This window comes from Leptonychotes weddellii, chromosome 15 (genome assembly GCF_054177405.1).
Source record: "Leptonychotes weddellii isolate Sample4059 chromosome 15, ASM5417740v2, whole genome shotgun sequence".
Classification (NCBI taxonomy): domain Eukaryota; kingdom Metazoa; phylum Chordata; class Mammalia; order Carnivora; family Phocidae; genus Leptonychotes; species Leptonychotes weddellii.
Window position 1 is genome coordinate 49,911,884 of NC_138383.1, and position 6,000 is coordinate 49,917,883.

A 6,000-nucleotide genomic window follows, 5' to 3' on the forward strand; every position below is an offset into this window, starting at 1 on the left:
ATAACACAATTTTAATTATTGTAAGTTAATAAATTATCAGGTAAGACAAATGCCTGCTTTACTCTTATTTTTCAGAATTATCCTAGCTAAACTTGTGAGTTGATTCTTCCGATTGTTTGGAATCAAGTTCCCCCCAAAAAAGTCCCATTGTCATCCATTTACTTCTAAAGACTAGTCAAGTGCAGTAGTGAGGAGGGGGGAGGGGAAGAGTAGAACAAGGAGTTCAATCTGTAACTGGGAACCATCACTTGAGATAACTCACTACCTTTGGATCAGCCTCCCATTGCTATTTTGATACGGTGTTAAATTTATACACCATTTGCAGAGAAATGACGGCTTTATAATGATAGGTTTTCCCACCTATATATGGTGCATCTCTTTCATTCTTTCTAGCCTTCTTTAGCATCCTTCTAAATTTTTCTTTATATCAGTACTTTTTAATAGAGTAGATTTCATGCCATACAGACCACTACCTTTCAGTCCCAAAACCATTTTTTAAAAAAGATTTCATTTATTTATTTGACACAAAGCGAGAGAACACAAGGAGGGGGAGCAGCAGAAGGAGAGGGAGAAGCTGAGCAGGGAGCCCGATGTGGGGCTCCATCCCAGGACCCTGGGACCACGACCTGAGCCGAAGGCAGATGCTCAACCGACTGAGCCACCCAGGCGTCCCCCAAAATCACTTTAGATATGTAGCAATGTGGATCTCATTACCTTCTGGTCATGACTCTTCGACTAAAGTGATTCATGAGTCTAAAAGAAATGTATGCTCTCAAGCTTGAAAGGGATGAAGGGTGAGCTTAGAAGGTGGTGACAGAACTGAGGGCTTATGTTTGAACCTTTTTCTTAATAACTTATTTTCTTTAAATTCAATTAGGTAACATATAGTGTATAATTAGTTTCAGAGGTAGAGCTCAGTGATTCATCAGTTGCATGTAACACCCAGTGCTCATTCCATCACATGCCCTCCTTCATGCCCGTCACCCAGTTACCCCAGCCCTCCACCCCACCCCCTCCAGCAACCCTCAGTTTGTTCCCTATAGCTAAGAGTCTCCTATGGTTTGTCTCCCTCCCTGACTTCGTCTTATTTCCTATCAGGTAAGACATTTGGACCTTAAAGATGATCTCAGAAACTATCTCGCTGTGCGTATTACTTTTTGTTGTGCAGAAAAGTGGAGGGAGAAGTGTGAAGTTAGTTCATTTGGGTGGGAAAGACAGGGGGAGAATGGGAAAAGACATGGAAGAAGGAGAAATATATTAGCTCCTTAAATCCCGAAATGTCAGGCACCCATCATCCTGCCCCAGGTCCAGTCCATTTTGCCCTAGAATAGCTCTTCTGCCTGGCCCCTCTTCTCCTCTTGACTAGTTTTAGTCCAGACAACCTTGCCCCACTCTCTGCACCCTCCACATTGCCCAGAATTATCCTCCTGAAGGAGAAATCTCATCGTGCCAGTCTTTCGCTTAAAAAAAGCCAGTACTGGATCCGAGTGTCCTCCTCCAGGGACGACCTCGGTCTTGTTCTTTCACCCGCTATACAGAATCCTTCACACTCTGTTCCAGTCCTCCTCCTCCACCTCATCTCTCCTGCGGTGGAACCCCACGAACACTTCTTCAGAAGAGGATGTACCTTGCCTTTATCTGTCTTTGCAACACCCTTTCTCAATGTCTGCCCACCCTTCAGAAAGATTGTCCTCAAATGTCTCCTCCTCTGGACAGCGTCACCTCCCTCCACCCTGCCCCAGTCAAGCGCTGGTAGTCGCTTTGTCTTCTGAGTCATACCTCCATTATAGTATTCTTGGGATCATAATACCTGTTTCTGTGTCTCCTGAACTGTGCTAGGAAAGCAGAGGCCATGTGAATCCATTGCCCAGCACAGTGACTGGCACGAAATAGGCATGGATGCATGGATGGATGCATGCATGGATGCATGGATGGATGCATGGATGCATGGACGGATGCATGGATGGATGGATGCATGGATGCATGGATAGATGGATGGGTGCATGGATGCATGGATGGATGGATGGAGGCATGGATGCTTGGATGGATACATGGATGGATGCTGGCTGTGATGCGAGTAGATGGAAGGGATGGGTAGTCCGAGAAACCAGGCAGAGTAACCCCGTGGAAGATGAAAGACAGACACCAGAGGGAGCTGACACACCACAATAAAGAGGCGGGAGGGAGGGCCAAAGAAGGCTGCGAGTACTGGGGTGAGCGGCGCGCCCCGAAGCACAGCGTCACGCAACTGGAGCCGCTCACCCACGTGTGCATCCCCTCATCCATCTTCCCAGACTGTGCGGGAGCTCCTTCCTCCGCCCCCACCGCCTCCCTCGCCTCCACCGCCACTGAGAAAGCAAACAAAGGGGAGGGGACCCCCGCGGCGTCCGGGGCGCAGGGAGCCAATCACGGGGCTCTCACCTCCCGGCAGGCGGGCGCCTTCGTTCCGGGGGGCCCAATCGGTTCCTACGGGGGTGCGGAGGGGCGGAGAGAGGGGCGGGCAGAGCGGGGACAGGGGACCCCTCGGGAGCGGCGGGGCGGGGCCGCGGCGGGGTGGGCGCGGGGGCGGAGCCAATCACCGCGCGTGTCTGCGCCGAGAGGGCGGGCGGCGCCGCGGCGCGCGCGGTCCGGGCTGACGCATCTGGCCGCGGTTCCCCGGGATCGCAAGGGGGCCGGAGGGGCGGGGGAGAGGAGAAAGAGCGGAGGGCGCGCGTGCGCAGTGGCGCGGGGAGGAGCAGGGACCTGGCAGCAGGCTGGGAGGCTGCGAGCGAGTCGCGAACCGGGCGGGCGGCGGGCGGCGGGCGCGCGCACCATGGGGGAGAAACCGGGCACCAGGTAAGGGAGGTGGGGCCACGCGGCGGGACGTGGGCGGCGGCTCGGGGCGGGTGCCGGGACGGTCCCGGGACAAGGACACCGGGGAGAGAACCCGGGGGCCGGACGCCTGGGTCCCTAGGGGGGCAGCCATCTGGGGCCGCACGCCTAGGTCCTCGAGGATAATGAGGGGGACGCATGCCAGGGCCCTTGCAGAAAGCGAGGGCTGAAGGGGATCAGGAAACCGGCGTCTGGGTTCTCGCAGGGATGTGGGGGCCGGACAACTGGGTTCTCCGGTGCAGCCTGCGATGCAGGGGCGGAGGAAGGAGGCGCAGGTGGCCGGCCCCGAGGGGTCGGGTATGGGAAGGCTGGATGCCGGGAGGGGATTCTCCACCCACCCCCAGACTCGTGCCGAGCTGCGGGAGAGCCTCCTGTCCAGTACCCCACAGGCAGTCGGGCTGTCCCAAGGGCCAGGTGGCTCTGCTTCCAAACTTCTGCCTTCCCCCGGGTTGCTAGGAGCAACAGCCTCATCTTGGGGGAGCAGAGTGCGTGACGACCCTCCCCGCTTCTGGGCCTTACCCCTCTTCCCAGAGGTGAGGGGGGGCAGTATCTGCCCTGGGCACGCCATCCACTCCCCGGATGTTTTCTGTGCAATCGAGGCTCCTTCCTTCCACTGATACCCCGAGTTCTCTTTTTTGGTCTCTAGCAAAATCCACTTCCTGTTGTGGGCCAACACCCCCAAGGGGATAGTGGGTGAATGCCCGAGTCCCTGGGGAGCAGGAGCAAAAGAGGAAAAGATTGGGGCTGTATGCCTCTATCCAGACGGGATCAGGAATGGGGCCCTGGTCCCAAGACACCACTTGTGCTCCAAACATTATCATTTCAGCCCCACCGCTCCCCACCCATAGAGGAGGAGAACCCAGGCTTCTGAGCACCAAGTTGAGTCGTATCAGAGAGATTATCGGAGGGCGGACTGGTGTCCTGGATTAGGGCTTAAACACCCCCAGAGAAGGGGAAGTCGCTGACTCGAGGGAGGCCCCCAGTTTCCGTTCTGTGGTTCAGGGAGGAGGATGGATGGGCCAGAGGGGGGCTGCTGACTTGGCACAATTCCTGCCACCCCCATCTAATTCTGGGCCACAGGAAATGGAGAGAACATCTGCTGTCGCTGGCCCTCTCACTGGGCACCTCTGGGCACCCCCACACTCTGCCTCCTTGGCCAGCCTTAGCATACAAGCAAGCGTACTTGCTCCCTAGCGTCGCCTCCCAAGGGCAGGTGGCCCTGCAGGTGCTCCAGGGCCATTACCCCAAAAGCACAATCTGATGGCTTTCTCCCTAATAGGAGGAAACCCTGGGACAAAAAGGAAAACGAAGCGAAGGGGAGGGGGAGCTGGATGATGCCATAGCTGTCTGCCCCCAGGTTGGGTGCTTATTCTAGCTGCCACCATACCAGTGTCTACTCTCCTTTATTGGATGGGGATACCTGGGGGCCACCATACCCTTTGTCTTATGGCCTTTGGACAGTCTGACCTTCTAGGAAGAAGTGGCAAGTGAAGTTGTTAGAGCAAAACTGGGGGGTGGGGGGTGCTGGAGGAAGGATGGGTCGGTCGGCAGGACTTCAGTTTCTACTAGCCGAGGACCTTTCCCAGGGATCGCTGCTGAGGCAGAGTGGATTGGGATGAGGAAGGTCAGACCTGCAAGCGACCAGAGCACAGGAATCACCAGACACCTACTTACGCTCTCAGCAGTGGGGAGAGTCCAGGCTTAGACTGTCTCAGCTCAGGGGAGCGAATCCCCTGCAATTCAACAAATTTCATGCCAATTGCAGAGACGGGAGAGTATAACGGTTTAGTGATGAAGAGCATGGGCTCAGAGCCAGAGTGCCTCTGTTCATCTGAGTCCCACCAGTTACACCCTCTGGGGCCTTAGGCTAAATCCTTCAGTCCCTGTGCCTCGGTTCCCTCACCTGTAGATTAGGAATACTGGGTCGCTAAGAGTATTAAGTGAGATAACACACACGGAGCCCTTGAAACAGTGCGGAGCGTGGAGCATTCTCCCGACCCATGTCAGCTGGCATGATCGTCTCTCTCGTAGGGCCGGCGCCATGCTGGGGGATCCTAACTGAATACAGCTCACGGCCATCACACCACCAGTGAAACATAAGCTAGTGTGACAGGAACCCCCCCCAAAAAAAGGAGTAACCGGGGTCCGGGCTGGGTCTGCTTTCTAAGGGTGGTGATACCTGAGCTTGGCCTTCAAAAACAAATAGGCTTTGAGGCTGCTGAGATCAGGGATGGGGACAGTTGGAGGTTCATGGAGTCGGGTCACCCTTGAGTAGTGCCTATAAGTAGAATCCATTTTAGGGGCCAAAGCCAGGGCCATTGCCCTTCTGGGTACTCCAGCTGTCTTTGGAGCTAGAGACGGGAGACAATGGAGAGAGGGTTCGGTCTTAGAGGCTCCTACAACCTGCCCATTCGGACCCCCCTAGGGCAAGTGCTCTGGAAAGAGCCCGGGTGTTTCCTGTGGCAACCAGGGGCCATTGCCACGGGAGGAGGGGACCTAGTGAGGGTGGAAGGTGGGGGGGGGCACCACCGCTGCGTTGGGAATGGGAATATCAAGGACCTGTGGTTGCCCTCCTTCTGGGAGGAAGTGGGAGGGGTAGAGTTGGCAAAGCCCCAGAGCCTGCAGGCAGAGTCCCGGGTGAGCTCTGGTTTCTCGGGCTGGTGTGGGGGGTCCCTGCCGCGCGGTCTGAGGGAGAGGGGTTTCCCTTTCTGTTTTATTAGGGTCTTCAAGAAGTCGAGCCCTAACTGCAAGGTGAGTCTCCCATGCTGCTTCTCCTCCCAGCCCTCTCTGGGCCCCTGCAAGGCCCAGCCTGCCCCTAGCCGATCCCCAACCCCTAGCTCCCCACTTCCTGTGACAGCTAAGAGCCGACTTCCTTCCCTCCTGAAGCCCCTTGCCGCAAAGGCCGCTCAACCTGAGCCAGACACTGGGCTGGGTGGGCACAGGTCCGGGTCCCTAGGCAAGATGAAGGGGTAGGAGCCAGAAGCCCTAGGCTATACCCCTCTTGGGAGCCAGCCCAGGGTTCCTGGGCTGTGAACAGTCAGCAGCCCCCAGGCTATGGCCTGTGTGTCCCAGAGCCCCTTGAGGGGAGCCAGTGAGACCACACCCTGCTCTCTAACTGGCTGGGGGTGG